This window comes from Euprymna scolopes, chromosome 21 (genome assembly GCF_053919585.1).
Source record: "Euprymna scolopes isolate OS-2025 chromosome 21, ASM5391958v1, whole genome shotgun sequence".
In the NCBI taxonomy this organism is placed as follows: Eukaryota; Metazoa; Mollusca; class Cephalopoda; order Sepiida; family Sepiolidae; genus Euprymna; species Euprymna scolopes.
In genome coordinates, this window is record NC_136502.1 from 1,843,554 (window position 1) to 1,863,293 (window position 19,740).

Consider the following 19,740-nt stretch of genomic DNA (forward strand, 5'->3'; position numbering starts at 1 on the left):
TAAAACGCTGGCATCGTAAATACAAACATGGCCGGAAGTCTGTGGAAACAGCTCCCAGATCTGGTCGCCTCCCCTCCTTCTGCTATTGATGAGGCATCTGCCCGTTAAGTTGAGGCTGCCATTTTGGAAGATCGGCGCATTACTATTCGCCAAATGGCTCAAGATTTACAGATTTGTACAGGGTCCGTGGAAACTATCATTCATGACCATTTGCATATGCATAAGGTGTCTGCCAGATGGATTCCCAGGTTCCTCAAACAATTCCAGAAGCGAGAACGCGTCGAGTGCTTGAGGATGAATTTGAAGATGTGCCAAGAAGATGAGTCAAAGTTTTTCAAAAGACTGATTACACAGGATGAAACCTGGGTCCATCACTATGATCCAGAGACCAAAGCCCAGTCAATGCAGTGGAAGCACTTGGACTCACCACCTCCAAAGAACGCAAGGGTGTAGCCCTCCGCTGGCAAGGTCATGCTCACAATCTTCTGGGATCAGGACGGAGTAGTGATGACAGATTTCCTGGCAACTGGGAACCACAATTACAGAAGCCTATTATGCTTCACTTTCGAGGAAATTAAGGAAAGCTATAAAAATCAAGAGGCGGGGCAAATCAGCAAAGGTACCCTCCTCCTGCAGACCAACGCTCCCGTCCACAACTCGCATGTCGCCAGATCAGAAGCACGGGCGTGTGGTTATGAAATCCTTCCCCATCCTCCCTACTCACCTGATCTTGCACCCTCTGACTTTCACCTCTTCTCAGCCATGAAGTTGTTTTTGAAAAGAAAGCGTTTCCGAGATGATGCAGTCTTGATTTCTGAAGTCACGTCGTGGTTGGAGGACCAACCTGGGGTGTTCTAGAAAAACAGTCTCAAGAGCTGTATAAAAGGATGGGAGAAATGCATAACTCTGGGTGGTACCTATGTAGAGAAAGACTAATAACTGTGACAAGTTTCGTTGCTCTACTGCTATGGGAAGTGGGTAAGGGGCATTACTTATTGCACGCCTCTCCTATATATATATATATATACACACACACACACACATATATTTATATATGTGCATACACACACACACATACACACACATATATATATATAGATATATATATATAGAGAGAGAGAGAGACAGACAGAGAGACAGAGAGACAGAGAGAGAGAGTGAGTGAAAGAGAGAGAGAGAGAAAAGGAACAAACCAATTTACGTGTTCATTAACATTTCGTCTTTATTTTAAGACTTGTTCTGGATAAATGAAATTAACAAAATAAAAAACCAGTACAATATATATGAAAATATATTTTTTTGTAATTAAACTTATTTTCTTCTATTTCAGACTGAAAAAATTCGTCGGAAATTCGAAAAAGGTATGGTGTTGTGAAAGAGAATAAGATTTTTTTATCTTTTTTTGTTACCGTTCCATAGCCATTAATATATTTAAAAAAAGATATGATGTAATTTATATTTAATCTCTATTTAGTCTGAACACTATATATATATATATATATATATATATATATATATATATATATATATATGTCTACTTGTGATGCATGTGTGATATTCTGCATAACCTCCTGTTCGGCTTCCCCTAACCCAACGGAAACTCGTTAAAAAACATGATGACAGTACAATCTAAAAATAAGCTTAAACCAGGCTTAGGGTCAAACAAATCCAACTTTCCTCCTCCCTTGAGGCTTGCATTCACAAATATCCGTGGGCTTAGAACTAATTTAGCTGATGTTGAAGCATTTCTCCTAACAAATACCCCGGATATCTTAGCACTAAGTGAGACTAACCTACACTCCTCCATCCCCTCTAACTACTTTAACATGCCTGGATATCTCCCACTCTGCCGTAAGGACTCTGACAGACATATGCACGGACTTGGAGTTTACATTCGTAATACACTTCCCTTGACTAGAGAAACAAACCTAGAAACGGATGATCAAGCCTTTATGTGCTTTAGACTAATCATGCAACACAACATTAGCTACCTTTACTTTCTCTACCGCTCTCCCTCGACCCAAGACTGCACCATAATAAAAAAGTATCTGACAGCATAGATACAGCACTCTCCTTCGACACTAGCGCCCAAGTACATGTATTTGGCGACTTTAATGTCCATCACAAAAACTGGCTTGGATTCTCTACTTACACAGATGCAGCAGGCAGCGCAACTCATAGCTTCTCTGTATCTCACTCCCTATCGCAAATTGTTACTTTTCCAACCCGCTTCCCTGATCAGGAAGAACAACACGCATCACTATTAGATCTGTTTTTGACCACAGTTCCTGATGATTGTGTAACGAAAGCCGACAGCCCACTTGGGAACGCTGATCATGCGGTGATAATGGTTGAAATCGCCCTAAACTCTAGACCCAAAACTGAAGAGCCAGTGCTCAAAACAACGAGATATTATAAAAAGGCTGACTGGGAAGCTATCAGAGATCTTATCAGAGACGCCCCATGGGGAAATATTTTTTCTCTTCCTGCTGAACAGTGTGCAACCGAGACCACTGAATGGTTCAAAACTGCAATCGAAGCGCATGTTCCCATGCGGAAATTCTATAGCAAGCCCCACTCTCCCCAATGGTTTACTTCGACTTGCGCAACTGCCATTGCTCAAAGGCAGCATGCATTCCGCAGGTTTAATCGACATAAGTCCAGTTCAAACAGACAGAAGTACATAGAAGCTAGAAGTAACGTTAAGAAAGAAATAGCGACAGCTAAGAGGGAATTTACGGAAACCACTAAAAATCGCATCGAAGCACAAAAACTAGGAACTCGTGACTTCTGGAAAATCTACAACAGTGTAGTAAATAATGGGCAATCAACAATTCCCCCACTAACCAACAATCACGAGGTTCTTTGCTCAGCAACCGAGAAGGCTAACATGCTTGCCAGTCGGTTTGCCTCAAACTCCACACTGGACCCTCTAAACCACCCCCTACCTCAATTTCCTATGCGGACAGACGCCACGCTAGACGATCTGAAAATCACCCCTGCTCAGGTGCATGCTATCATAAAAAACCTTGACACTTCCAAAGCATGTGGACCCGACCTCATCCCAGCTGTGCTATTAAAAAAGTGCTCAGCCGAAGTAGCTCCAGTTCTCTCCAAACTCTACAACAAATGCGTTAATGAATCTTGCTTTCCGAGCTGTTGGAAAACTGCTTCTGTAGTACCAGTATTCAAGAATTCTGGCGAAAGAACTGACCCATTAAATTATCGCCCTATTAGCCTCCTCCCACTTTTTGCCAAAATATTTGAGACCTTAATTAACCATGCTCTAGTCCAGCACCTTACAGATGCTAAACTTCTGACCGACCATCAATATGGATTTAGACAAGCCCGTTCCACGGAAGACATCCTCACTGTAATTTCTGAACGCATATACCATTCACTGGAAAAAGCGGGAGAGGGCAGAGCGGTAGCTCTAGATATATCTAAGGCTTTTGACAGGGTATGGCATGAGGGTCTCCTCAGGAAGATTAGATCTTACGGTATCGCTGGTAGAATACTTAACATAATTAAATCCTTCTACAAGTATTATAATGTTGAATGCTCTGAAGAACTGCAAGCACTTGTGCCCCCACGACGTGAACACTCTCGACAGACCCGACAAGCTGCAAAATCCCACCCCCACACTGTAGAGATCTCTAGATGTAAAAGATCTTTCTACTCCAGTAGTTTCTTCCCCAGAACTGCTAGACTTTGGAATTCCATTCCAGGTCACTGCTTCCCCAACTGTACTGACATGCATAAGTTCAAGTGCAACGTGAACCAACATCTCGCTGCCCTAATCCCTACATAGTACCCCAGTAGATGTTTCCCCTGATAGTAGCCCCCTACACCAAAGTGGCAATGAGCCTTGTTTGGGGTAAAAATGTAATATATATATATATATATATATATATATATATATATATAGTTTTAAATAAAATAGGCGGAAGTTTCTCAAGAGCTCTTTCAGCTATCATCTCATCAGGATAAAATCGTTTGCGTACAAAATAATATTATGTCGAAACTTTAAACAGTTCTAATGGGGAACTATTGAATGTGCCAAAAGTACGGGGACAATTAAAATTAAATTTATTAACGTTTAAAAACGATTAAAATATTGGCACAACAAGGGATAAAAAAAAACGGGAGAAAAGATTCAAAGTTCCCCAAAGAGAAACAATGCGTTTACTCTTTCCTTTTTCCGACAAAAAGAAGGTTTACGCACCGCAATAAAGACAGACTCCAAAATCTTTAAATGGTTTCTGGAGTCCGCTCTACGTAGCACCTTGATCCATTCTATTTTATATCTATCGGCACAGCACGGGTTGTCAACCAAATGATGGCCGATAGCAGAGTCAAAGGCTGCAGAAGGAGGGAGACTACCAGACCCCATCCTCCCTGGTCTGATCTTTGATGGAACATGCTGGTTTATACGAGTCAAAATATGCAAGGATGTTCGCCCAAAATAACCAGCATCGCACTGGCATTTGAATTGATATACAATATTGCTATTTTGAATGAAAGGCAAACTATCCTTGCGAAAAGAAGGAAAAGCAGGTCTCGTAGTATATACCAAACGCAAGGACAAAGAATAAAAGCAGTCGTAAATACTTCTGCGAAGTTTAACAAGGTTTTTTAAAAGGGGTGAGGGTCCACAATAACACTTTTAACTTTAATCTTAATTCACGTTAGCTTTTATTTATTTTTTTTAGTTTAATCATATTGTGTCGAATAAATTCACCTCATAAATTCACGTTCTCATTAAAGTGAAAGCCCCCCCCCAAAAAAATTGGAACTTTAGACAATTCTCGACACAAATTTTGCATAACTCTGTTTTTTTTCCTTCTCCACTTACACGTGACACCTTTTCGAAGATAGATAAATAGATAAATAATAATAAGTAAAAACGTTTACGCTTTTTTGTCAGTGTACTAGAAGGAATCCAGTTGATTACACCCTTTTCTGAGTGTTCTTTACATTATAATAGTACAACCCTGAATCTGAATCGCAATACTACACCGTCCAATACTGTAAAACTGGAACGAAGCTGTTCTGCTTGAAAAGGGCGCCATTTTCTTCTTATTCATATTTATATCGATTCTTCCTTTAAAAAAACTAAAGTAATGACGTGTTTACTTTTTCAATATCCCATTTTGCTGTTTCGGATTATTTTACTAAAGTAAGTAAAGCTTCATTATTTTTCAAAACTGTTTTTGTTTCTTTGTTTTTCGATATCTCGTCGATATTATTTAGTAAGAGTGTTTAGCAGAAAAGCCAACAAACGACTAATCGAAGAAATAAATATACAAGAAATAAATGTTACCATAGTTAATAAAAGTTCAGTTCATGTTTTTTGTTGTTTTGTAATAGTTTTTAATGCTCTTTACTTGAAATAATTTCAGCGAACCGAAATTATAACGAAATTTGAGGCGATAACTACTTAAATGAATTTTTATATAAACTACACATGCCATAATCGAATATACCTCAAGCACAAAATAACGGAAACATTATAATATGTTTATAAATATTCCTTACGTTAACGGAACTCTCTTAAATTGTTAACACAGAATGCTAAGGTACCCTCTTTCAAATTGAAAATGGGGCTCTCCATTTCAAAGTCGCTGCCATTTTGATTTTTTTAACCCGTTCCTCAATTAAAAAAAAACATTTTTTAAAAACTACTTAAAAATACAAACCATTTTCTACCATAAAAGTAACTTTTATTGACTATGGTAACATTTATTTCTTGTAAATTTATATTATTATATATATAACATTTTCTCTTTGTAAGGAACCATCATTTTTTTGGTCACTCTTGGCTACGAATGGAAACAAAGTTGATATAAAATATATATTTTCGCGAAAATTATGTTTACTTTCATCATATTTTGCTTAGGGTAAAATGTTTGAGTATCAAAAACTATCTGTTTACAACCCCTCCTTTTCATAACCTATCATACTTCCATCAATCAGTCCATTTTCTGTAGGCTATTTTTGAACCCAGTCAACGACGGGTACTTCAGCTAGTGTGTATATATATATATATATATATATATATATATATATATATATATATATATATATATATATATATATATATATTAGTGTTGGAACGATTAATCAGAAACATAATCTGAAATCAGAAATATCGGAAATTTTGAGAGTATCAGAATTGATATCTGGATCGCAAAATGAATGTTTACTTTCCAATGCTAAAAACGATTTCTTTAATTATTTTTTGAAAACTGATTTTGTTTTAAAGAAATCTCTCACGGCTGGTAGGAATCATAAAATAATAATTATTTGATGATTTTGAACTACCAGTAAAGTTTAAGTCTATATGTCATCCATGACACAAGTGTATTTGTTATGTTTGCGATAATATGTGCACAATTTCACATGTGTTTTTTTTTACAGGAGTCAGAAAAATAGCAACTTTATAGTTAAATATCAATATATTTTTAAAGAATCAGAATCGATATTTGTATCGGAATCCGGAATTTACTACGGAGTAGGTAATTGTATCAAAATTAAACAAAATATTTGAATCGTCCAATCACTAATATATATGATGAGATGCAGTACCTCTAAACCCGCTTTGGGTCTGGCGTTGTCCGTTGTCAATGCAATTGCTCGATTCCATCTAATTCTAGGTTCTAGCTTTATTGTGAAGAAGTGTATGTGAACACGTATATATATATATATATATATATATATACGTGTACGTGAACACGTATATATATATATATATATATATATATATATTTGTAGTCATCGACATACAGTCCTGTTTCGTTGTATCACAACTCATCAGTGGCGCTAGACTAGCATCTCTCCCAAGCCAAGGATTGAACCTAGAACCATCGTGTTGACAGTCGGCGGTTCTCCCACTCGACCATGGAATTGACGCCCGTAAATAACTTGTCGGAATGTCTATTTAAATAGACACCCGCCACCACCTTTATAGTGCTCAAATCGTCTGTTCGTAAACAAACAAACAACGAGCTTCGCATTTATATATATATATATATAATCTCCTCTTAATATCTAATCTATATGTATATATATATATGCATATATATATATATATATATATATATATATATAACTACTTCATTTACTCACATAAATTCAATATACGAAAGTATAGATTTGTGCGTAAACTTTAAGTATTTACTTCAAAAGTGCTCAATGCGTAGGTAGAGCTAGTTAATAATTTATAAAATATATATGGCGATTAAGCTACACTGAATATTCTGCGTTTCATCCACTTATAGGATTCGTCAGGCTTATGCGCATAAGCCTGACGAATCCTATAAGTGGATGAAACGCAGAATATTCAGTGTAGCTTAATCGCCATATATATTTTATAAATTACTATATATATATATATATATATATATATATATATATATATATATATATATATATATATATATATAGTAATAAAATTAAGCTGAAGAATAACTTTTCCATGATAACACAAACCCATCAGGATAAAAAAGCCACATGGTAACTTTCTTACATCATCAGCTCAACAGGGTTACAGAAAAAGGAATAGAGGAGAAACCTCTTAAGGTCATGCGATTTCGAAGTTTAATGCTTCTCATCAGTAGAGAAAAAGCCGGCATTATGCAAATATAAGTTTAAAAAGACAACACTGACTTTATAAACCCTCATATTACAAATGGAAAATATTCAGGGGGATGATATCACACACACACACACACACACACACACACACACACACACATCTGTTTGCATCCATTTATATATATGTAAGAAATCCAATTTAGACATTATAAATTAGAATTTACAATTTATTATTCGATATGGAAATCAAGTTAAAAACTTAAACTTTTCCTAATACCGTGGAGTTTCAAAATATGGTACTTATTCTCAGAGAAAAGTAGATAGCAAAATAAACAAGCTAAACTTTTGCTGGTTTGCACATAGATAGAAAAGTGCAAAGTATTTGTATAAAAGCTTATGCTAATACAGAAATGTATAGGTTAAAAGAATATTGCAAGTGAAATCCAAAATAAAGAAAAAGTTGAAATAAATGGTACAATCAAAAAAAAATGTAAAGATGCATAAGAAATAGTCCAATTGTAATTGTCATTATAATCCAAATAGTCGATCGGTGAACATAAAAATCCTCTCATCTTTGGTATATTTTATGTTTCTTAATAATCCTTATCATTCTCCTGAGGAGGTCCCCCAGAATGGGGACGAAACTTTGAGAATTTTCTAAAATTGACACAGGTTCTCGTCCCCTATTTTCCATATATATATATATATATATATATATATATATATATATATATATATATATATATATATATATATATATATATGAGGGTAAACAGCTTCATATGATCGCTACAAATAGCCATCTGTTCAGTCAAAGAGACTTCCTCAGGAGACCTAGAACCTCTCGACGCCTGAGGAAGTCTCTTTGACTGAAACAGATGGCTATTTGTAGCGACCATATGCAACTGTTTTACCTCAAGTAATAAAAATATTTTGCTCTTTTTATTGAGTACTATTTAACAACCTCGTTGTCTTCATTAGTCCCGACTTTTGAACATCTCAAACCTGAATATATATATATATATATATATATATATATATATATATATATAGAGAGAGAGAGAGAGAGAGAGAGAGAGAGAGAGAGCGAGATGGAGAGCGAGAGGATAGAGAGAGATACATATCAAATATTCACGTCTGCTACTTTAAGTTTGTAAAGAATTGGATGATAGAAGAAATTTAATATTCTTTTTAATATGTTGACAAAAAAAACATTGTTATTTTCAAAAAAATGCTTTTCTATTGAAAATTCGTTGTTTGCAAACTGCTATCGAATATAGACGTCTTTTTTAAGGATAGACAATAACTCGACGCTGGAAAGAAATGCTTTGATTTAAAAACAAACAAAAAAGACTTTTGTCAATATGCTAGAAAAAAAGACATTTTTGTTATCCCATATATTGAATATTGTGTCACGATCGATCAAGTAGTGGCAGTGATTAGATACCGTTAAACTTGAAACTCTACAAGTTGAACTCTGAAAGAAAGTATTTCATCTATTGTTGGATGAAAGTTTTTTTTAATTAAGATTTTCTTCTTGTGTTCAAACAGTCGTCCTTATCATATCGTTTGGCATTGGTTTCCCCGATATTATTTCAGTCATAATACTTCCTAGTTATACATTCTTTTTAGGGAGTTGAGCAGCAAGATGTCTGGGGAAGAAACAATTAGAGTAGAAGGCTTTGAGGCATCTGAGGATTTCTACTTTGTAGGGTGGGATTTTGCTACTTGTTGGGTTTGTCGGATATATTTACCTTGAAGGGTACAAGATCTTGTAATTCGTCGGAGCATCTACCATTAAAATACTTGTAAAACAGGCAGAGGGATGCAACATTTTGTCGATGGGACAGAGGTTGATACCTAGCTGACAGTTCGGGATCTATTAGGTTGCGACTCTCCTTTGAACTCTGTTCAGGACTTAAAGACTAGTAGCTAATGCACCAGCCCAAATGTGACAACAATACTCCATACACGAACGACGAACGAATGGTAGCTTGTTTACTGTACATATGGACCACGTGAAGGTTGCCAACATCCTAAGTGAAAGTGATTTTTGTGGAATGAACTGAATTCGAACTTAGAACACTCAGGTTGTCAGCCTGTGTCATAAACTACTTGACCACCGTCATCTCCCTGTCATAAGTAAGTTGCTTGAATCCGTGTTAAAAAGAGAAATTTTCAACAACTTCTGCAAAAACAACTAAGTAACAAGCAATATGGCTTCCGTCCTGTGAGACTACCAGCTGATGTACTGACTGTAATTTCTACATAGAATGAGTGTTCCTTTCAAGGGCAATAGCTCTTGACATATTAAACGCATTTGATAGAGTTTAGCATAAATGATTACTTCACAAAATTTCCAGCGGCAGTGTATCTGAAAATTTCTTCTCAGCTATCGAATCCCCCTTCTTCAATATTTTTTTTAACTAGCTGTCCATAAGCACAAGACCGAAGCTCAACGTATCATCACTGAAGTGCCCTAAGAGTGGTTACTTTTAATGCATCTAAAACCAAGCTCCTATCTTTACATTATCAACGCTCTGATCCCCATCTGACATCAATTGAATGGATGGCTCTCGTCTTGGGGAGGCTCTATGTTTTGACAAGCTTCTGGGTTTGACCTTTACTCCTGATCAAAACGTAGATTCCATGAAAAAAGCTTCTTTCTTAGAAGTGCACGCCTGTGGAACTCTTTTCCATTTGCCTGTTTCCCATCTGACTACAACTAGGATGCCTTCAAGTCCAATATAAACAAATTCCCTTAAGTAAGACACGTTATCAAATCTCCAATACTAACGATTATTACGATACTATCCCATTGATTCATGTACACGCAAAATCCCTTATCCCAGAGCTGCTTCCGGGCCTTGATAAGTGGTGACCTCTGGGCTCAATTCTCTTCTGTACCTTCATCAATGAACTCTCAAATCTACGACCTATGGCAACACTTCAAAGAGCAAAAAAGATCAAAATTTATCGTAGTCCGACCATAAACCCATGATGCATTGGGGAAAATGTTGCTGATTAATTTTAATGCATCTAAAACCAAACTTCTGCTTTTTCACCAAAAATGTTCTGATCTCCATTTGGCCCCAATTGATATAACTGACTTTCGTCTAAAAGAAGCTCGTTGCTCTGACACGCTTCTGGGTCTTGCATTCATTCGTGACCTAAAAACGGAAGGCTACACGTCAAATCTGCTTCCAAGGTTGCTGGAAAAATAATTGCATCATTCTACCGCTCCAAAAAAATATCTCACTCCCGACGCAATCTTTTACTTGTATTAGAGCCCAATATGCCTTAAAAACAAATACTGTTGGCACATGTCAAACTTTCACAAACAACATCTATCTACAACTACAATCCACCACACCTTCCACTCTTTATCTATATCTAAATCTAAGCGTAAATTCCATGAACAAAATTTATTTCTTAGAACTGCTCATCTATGGAACTCTGTTCCACTGGCCTGCTTTCCAACTGATTATAATATGGTAGCATTGAAGTCTAATGTAAACAAATTCTTGTTGAGCCGTTTTCTTAGATAATCAAATTCTATATAATTTCTACTATTACACTGTTGTCTCTATGGCCAACGTACACTCGTTAACCATTATCTTCAAGTGGTCACTAGGCCTTGATAAATGGCGACTCCCTTGCTATCCTGAATTAATATAACAAAACTTGATATCATATTAATATTTCTACTCGAACTGAAAACTACTTTAAATTTAACATTCTGGAAGAGCTGGTTACATAGTCGCTACCCTAAACATTCTAATGTTTAAAACAAAGATCAGATTTCTAAAGTCAAACACAAATTTTATGTCTCCTGACGGAGACTTGTTGGTCCTTAACGACTACTTGTCTGAAACATTAGCATGTTCAGTGTAGCGCCTATGTAATATTTGTCCATATAAATAAAAAATAGTATAGTTTGCCCTTTTATTGAGCACTCTTAACCTCGTTTTTAATTCGCGATTTTCCTTCCTGAATACCTTTAACTTGGTATATATATATATATTGAGAATTCCGCTTTCGAAAATAAGCGTTGTTGCGTGAAGAGGTCTCTAGTTATTAAACACTAGAAGACCGAACCATGCTCATGACTGTGTAGCAACACATTACTGCTTATGTAAAGACAAATTGAAAATGTAACTTGCTCTACTTCCGTATTGAGCACTCTTGTTGTAACTTCGTTATATTAAATTGGTTACCCTACTTTTGAAAAAATAGCAACCTCAAATTATATATATATATATATATATATATATATATATATATATATATATATATATATATATATTGTAATTCGTAGATTATAAAATTTAGAATTTAATGAAAATTTTAAATACCATAAATAAGTTACAAAATGGTTTACCTTATCAGTGCGATGGATGAGGATGCTGATGGATGCAATGATGATGTCCGTCTTCAGAATTTAGTGCATCAGCAATGTTTCTTACATATATAAATAATGTGAGATTATCTTTTTCCTGATTCCGATACAATTACCGATCCCGATTAATTACTGAACCAGATTTTGATTCTTGTACAATATTTAAATACTTACCTATAGTTTTATATAAACAAACAAATAATAAACAATTAAAAGAATCGTTTTCGGCATCGGAAAATAAGCACAAATTTTTAATGATTCCAATACTACTGCCAATACCGCAAAAATGTTTGACTTCTGCGATTTCGAATTTTGATTAATTACCGCAAAACTAAAAACATGTACATTAAGCAATTAAAAAAAACTCTCTTTTCACTGTGTCTTGTAATTTTTCTCTTTTATGTTATTTATTTGCTTTTTTTTTATTCTTACCGCAAGCCAAATTGATTATGGGATAAAATTAATATACGATATTCGTTTGGGTGAAACAGACAGCCCTAATCCATAGCTAATACTTATACTTGTCTACAGGCAGCGATACTTGTCTTTCAATAAAAGTGTTTTCTTTTGATGCAAATATAAGCGGCGTCCATAACTAAATAAATGGCGGGAAACATATAAATTTTGCTAATGTTTGCGCCAATATCCACATTCATATGGAATAATATATCAATCGATAAAGGTGAAAATAAAATTACAAAAGAAACAATCGATAAAAAAGGAAAGAAAAAAAATCATGGAAAAAGCATGATTATGAAAATAGTGTAAATGATTTGAAACCCGAATTATGCTTCGCTAGAGTTCACGTAAATATTCGCATTCATATAAAATATCAGACGGTGAAGACTTAAAGAAAGGAAGAGCATATCCCAAGCTGGAAAAAATATTAATCAGTATAGAAAGAAAAAAGAAAAAAGAAAAAAAAAATGTTTCATTATTACAATTTAAGTAAAGGATTTTTTCTTTCTGAATTCATTTTAGACAACGGGGGGGGGTAGACTTGCTATTTACTTGTCTCATTTTATCAAATAGCTTAAATCTTTTTGTCCGAACAGTTTCCTCGCCTCTATTTATGTGATGGTGTGTGTGTGTATATATATATATATATATATATATATATATATATATATATATATATATATATATATATACTGCAGAAATTCCCCTTGGAACAAAAGTATGGTAGGTTTGCAACAGCAGATGCGATATACAAATTCAATACGCCTGGGCTAATAGCCACTATCTTATATAGCTTTCGGACACCATTTTATACACATTAATCCGTTATTAAAACGCTATATTGCATCCTACAAGCAACACTATCACAATTGCAGCTAATTTAGAGGAAGAAGTCCCTGTTTTTCTCTCTAAGAACTTTGTCCTACCACTACACACAGTTGTCAATGAAACGAATTCTACACTTTCACCCGTAAATGGCTATTTAAAACATAGACCTAACATAATCTTCACAGTTTCCGATTCATAAATAATAACAACTCCACCACAAACTCCGCCCATTCTGATTGACTTAACTCTTATAATTCTCATATTCCGGAATCCAATTCTACACTTCATCAACGAACGGATACTAAAATTACAATATGGCGTCAGTAAGAGACATATTAAATCTCACAGCGTCAAGTATTCACGCTAGATATTCACTGTCGTGTGTGTGTTGCAGTGTTGCACTACAAATTCCGCTGGACGTTTGCTATAAACATTAACAAGTCTCAACATATTGTGTATCCACTGGTGCCTATTATAGTCCGTGCATGCGTGTGTTCTAAAAAACAACTTTTATTGTTAAAAAATTAGCAAAAAAATAAATAATAGATACATATAAAAATTACAGAATGCAACTTTTCGTGAGATAAATAATATATATATATATATATATATATATATATCTGACGTAAGGAACATTTAAAATTAAAATGTTTAAATTCAACGTTATTTCACGCCGTTAATGGTAGCTGATTGCTAATCGAGCCAGAGATGTCACGTGTTGCCGAGTTCGAATCATTCGACTGGTGTTAATCGTGACACCCTACACTGAAGATTCCCGAAAGGATGAAACACTAGTTCCTGTAGGTATTTAATTATTATAGTGAAAAAAACATAATTATGGCAGCTCCTTTAAGAAATTCGTTTCTTATCGTTGAGCACATTCAGTTGAATTAAAGTCAGTCAATTTAGCTCTTATGCATAGATCATTGTATAACGATTAGATCACTGTCTGACTGACGTAAAGAACATTTAAAATTAAAATGTTTAAATTCAACGTTATTTCACGCGATTTATGGTAGCCGAATGGATACGGTCTTTGCTAATCGAGTTGGATATGTCTCGTGTTGCGAGGTTCGAATCGTTGACACCCTGCACTGAAGATTCCCGAAAGGATGAAACACTAGTGTCTGTAGGTATTTAATTATTATAGTAAAAAAATACTTTATATATACCCTGCACTGAAGATTCCCGAAAGGATGAAACACTAGTGTCTGTAGGTATTTAATTATTATAGTAAAAAAATACTTTATATATATATATATATATATATATATATATATATATATATATATATATATATATATAGTCATCCATATACAGTACTGTTTCGCTGTTTCACAGTTCATCATGCAGCTAGACAGACAAGTACCTCAAGCCAGGATTAAAACCCGACCGCCTGTACGAGAGTCAAAGCTCCCAAACATTATGCTATCGGCGGTTGCTGAGCGAGTTGTGAGTTTAACGATGTTTTGACATCGTCCGAAATACCTAAGCTCGATTTGTTTACACAAAGAGCATCGCTTTATACGCTAATGGTAATTCGTGTATCACTTCTCATTCAGTAAATTTTCAGTACATTTTTTTTTAATTGTATTTCTATTTAAACAGACTAAGCCACAGCAATGCGTGATCCGGTATTCTTATATGTAAATAATATACATCATAGTTGACGTCAAAGCAGATTACGAGATCCTTCTTTGATAAGAGAAAAATCCAGGTTGCCCTCGACGGTCGTACATCTAAACAATATGATATAAATGCGGGAGTGCCCCAGGGATCTATCCTTGGACCTCTGCTGTTCCTGATATTCATAAATGACCTCCCCGACAAAATTGCCTCTGAGATGGGTATATATGCTGATGACACCACACTCTATAGCAGGCACGACAGGAAAACAAATGAACATATATCTAAAGTAATGACAGAAACACTAGAGGATGACCTCCAATCAGTAGTGGAATGGGGACAAAAATGGATGGTCACGTTCAATGCCGCCAAGACAAAACTGGTTTCATTCAATAATTACAAGAAACCTTCTCTACCACCTATAGCAATGGCCAACGACTCTTTATCTGAGAGTACGTCTCTCAAGCTCCTTGGCCTAACGTTCACAGGAAACATGAGCTGGAACAATTACATCGAGAGCATTGCCAGGGTCGCTGCGAGGAAGGTGGGCTCTCTCTACCGTGCTAGAAAACTTCTAACACCCGAAAGTATCCTGTACCTCTACAAGGCCACGTATGGAGTATTGCTGTCATATTTGGGCTGGTGCATCGGCTACTAGTCTCTCGCTCCTTGACAGGGTTCAAAAGAGAGTCGCAAATCTGATAGGCCCTAAACTGGCATCTAAGCTTCAGCCTCTGTCCCATCGTCGAAACGTTGCATCCCTCTGCCTGTTCTACAAGTATTATAATGGTGAATGCTCTGATGAACTGCAAGCACTTGTGCCCCCACGACGTGAACACCCTCGACAGACCCGACAAGCTGCAAAATCCCACCCCCACACTGTAGAGATCCCTAGATGTAAAAGATCTTTCTACTCCAGTAGTTTCTTCCCCAGAACTGCTAGACTTTGGAATTCCATTCCAGGTCACTGCTTCCCCAACTGTACTGACATGAATAAGTTCAAGTGCAACGTGAACCAACATCTCGCTGCCCAAATCCCTACATAGTACCCCAGTAGATGTTTCCCCTGATAGTAGCCCCCTACACCAAAGTGGCAATGTGCCTTGTTTGGGGTGAAAATGTAATAAAAAATTTAAAAAATTTGCCAATGCCAGGGTATATACAGCGAGTATACATATTATATATATATATATGTGTGTGTGTGTGTGTGTGTGTGTGTGTGTGTGTGTGAAAGCACAAGCAAAGCATGCAACTTATACTAAGGAGCATGCAGAGCATGCGGCCTATTGCCCAATAACCACACTAGACGCTTGATAACACCCTGTGTATATACATACACTCACACAAACGTTTCAAGGACCAACTAAAAACATCATTGAAAAAATGTGGCATAGAATCCAACGCCATCGAACATGCTACTGCTGATCGGAGAGAATGGCGAAACATCTGCCAAGAGGGCTTGCAAACTTTCACCTCCATCTATAACGACCGAGCAGAGCGAAGAAGACACCAAAGGCACGCGGCACAGCGGGAAGACGGCATCTTCCTCTGTGCTGCCTGCGGCCGTGTATGCAATTCACGAATTGGACTCCACAGTCACCAGCGAGTCTATCAGGCGTAATCTATCTGGGACTGTTAGGCATGGTGCAACGTCATCGTCGTCAGCGACGGACTACTGAAGAAGAGAAGAAGAAGTGTGTGTGTGGGGGGGGTGAATATACAATAACAATCATATTCCGAATACTTGATTCATTTTTTTACATAGAAGTCACAACTTATCAAGACCCGGAAGCTAATCGAGGATAAGGGTTAAAGAGTGTACAGAAGTGAATGCGGCAATATCATAGTAATCGTTAGTAGTAGAAATTTAGAGAATTGGATTATTTAAGGGAACGGCCTATCAAGAATTTGTTTACATTAAAGACGACTAAATTTTAGTCAACTCAGGCAAACGGAAGAGAGTTCCACAAGCGTACGGTTAAAAAAAGCTTTACTCATGAAATCCACGTTTTAACAGCAGTTTCTTCATTTATCCAGACAATCGAAGTTTTCAAGCATATCTTTTATATTCAAGAACAATAATTCATCCGAGAAAATAGAACAATATATTTCGAAATTCAAAACTCGAAACGGAGAAATGTGAATGGGAGTATTATGTTTTTTTTTTTTCTAAACAGTTCAGGTCTTGTAAGTAAAAAAAATACTCGAGCTAAGATCGAAACCAAGTCCTTAAGCCAATGAGTCAAGCACGATATTTATAAGGCCAGCTTGGCACAATCTTTAAATAATATTTTCATAACTACTTATTCTTAATATAAAGAAGCTGTCATTTTTCACGGCTGCGCATGCGTATTCGTGAAACAATTGACAGATAGATAAAAATCCGATGGCTCCCAAATACCAAATTTTCAATTTTGAACACTTACCCGCCATTTTCCCGGATGAAAACCGATTAAAAAGTTTTCCACGTGTCTGAATATCGTATATATTAAGGTTTAAGCCTTTGGATCAAACATTCATCGATTATAAAATTGATGTAATGGAATAACCTAACATCCCTTCATAGACGAAATGAACTATAGATATATTGACCCTCTCACGTGATTGAGGCAGAAGGAAAATGACAGGAATAAAATATGTCGAGTAACTCTTATGTTACATGTATTCCCTTGTAAATAAACCCCTTTGTCTTTCACCCATAACTCCGTGTTTCTTGCTGTATTCCTATTAAAAGTAAAGATATAACAATAAGTTAAGAATTGTTCACACACACACACACACATTCTTACCTTTATAGATAGTATGTGTGTTCGTGTGTGTGCGTGAGTGTGTGTGTGTGTGCATATATATCTTATTGCCCGGTTACGTAAGTAACGAGATAGACAAAACACGCAACTAACCCCACACATATATGTATAGAGAAAGGAGAAGAGGGGAGAGGAGAATTGGTTGACGGAGATAGACAGACAAAAACGATCAATCTGATAAAAGGTTAAATTCAATCAACTTAAGTTTATGACATCCTTATCGATTAGACGATGCTAATTCATTCAGTTTTTCCAGATAAGAACAGGCAATAAAACACATGCACAAATGCAAACACACACACACACACACACACACACACACACAAACATACACATATATATACGAGGGGCGTGCAATAAGTAATGCCCCTGGCCCACTTCTCATAGCAGTAGAGCAACGACACTTGGCACAGTTATTAGTCTTTCTCTACATAGGAACCACCCAGAGTTATGCATTTCTCCCATCGTTTGATGCAGCTCTGGAGACCGTTTTTGTAGAACACCCCAGGTTGGTCCTACAACCACGACGTGACTTCAGAAATCAAGACTGCATCATCTCGGAAACGCTTTCCTTTCAAAAACAACTTCATGGCTGAGAAGAAGTGAAAGTCAGAGGGTGCAAGGTCGGGTGAGTAGGGAGGATGGGGGAGGATTTCATAACCACACGCCCGTGCTTCTGATCTGGCGACATGCGAGTTGTGGACCGGAGCGTTGTTCTGCAGGATTCGTTTGCTGATTTGCCCCGCCTCTTGATTTTTATAGCTTTCCTTAATTTCCTCGAAATTGAAGCATAATAGGCTTCTGTAATTGTGGTTCCCAGTTGCCAGAAAATCTCACTACTCCGTCCTGATCCCAGAAGACTGTGAGAATGACCTACTCCGTCCTGATCCCAGAAGACTGTGAGAATGACCTTGCCAGCGGAGGGCTGCGCCCTTGCCTTCTTTTGAGGTGGTGAAGCCATGTGTTTCCACTGCATTGACTGGGCTTTGGTCTCTGAATCATAGTGATGGACCAAGGTTTCATCCTGTGGAATCAGTCTTTTGAAAAACTTTGACTCATCTTCTTGGCACATCTCCAAATTCATCCTCGAGCACTCGACGCGTTCTCGCTTCTGAAATGGTGTGAGCTACCAGGGAATACAACTGGCAGACACTTTATGCATATGCGAATGGTCATAAATTATAGTTTCCACGGACCCTGTACTAATCTTGACATCTTGGGTTATATTGCGAATAGTAATGCGCCGATCTTCCAAAATGGCAGCCTCAACTTAACTGACAGTTGCCTCATCAATGGCAGAAGGGGGCGACCCAGTCTGGGAGCTGTTTCCACAAACTTCTGTCTATGTTTGAATTCACGATGCCAGCGTTTTACAAGGTCATATGATGGGGCATTATCGCCATAAGTTTCTTTCATTTCATCAAAAGTCTCCTGGGGTGTGCGTCCTTTCAAATACAAAAACCATGATCACTGCTCGACATTCAACAGGCTCCATTTCACACCACAATTAGTTCAGAGCTGTAATTTGCCACATAATCCATTAGAGATATAAATCATTGCACATGCAAAATTTCAGCTAGATCAGACAACTGTGGGTTAGGGGCATTACTTATTGCGCGCCCCTCGTGTGTATATATATATATATATATATATATATATATATATAGTAAATTTTATTTTTATGACTTACTAACTAGCTCTACCTACTATTGAGCACTGTTAAAGTAAATACTTAAAGTTTATACATAAATTTATACTTTTGTATATTAATTTATGTGAGTAAATGAAGCATATATATATATAGACATATATACATATATATATATATATAATTAGATATATATACTTCACACTTCCGGTTATAAGAAAACAAAATATATATATATATATATATATATATATATATATATATATATATATATATATATATATATATATATATATACTTAACAAACACCAAGACATCAAGCAATGAATTGATAGCAACAAATAGTGTATTTTATCGTTAGTTACAATTGTTTCAAG

At 36.3% G+C, this 19,740-nt stretch overlaps 1 long non-coding RNA gene across 1 annotated transcript in view; it reads left to right on the forward strand.

The window, feature by feature from the left end:
* The window catches only part of LOC145241964 (uncharacterized), an 854,874-nt gene that overhangs the window by 539,739 nt on the left and 295,395 nt on the right, over window positions 1-19,740 (forward strand). The window contains exon 2 of the long non-coding RNA XR_013862622.1: window positions 1,331-1,361. This is a non-coding gene — a long non-coding RNA (uncharacterized LOC145241964). The remainder of the gene's footprint in view (window positions 1-1,330; window positions 1,362-19,740) is intronic.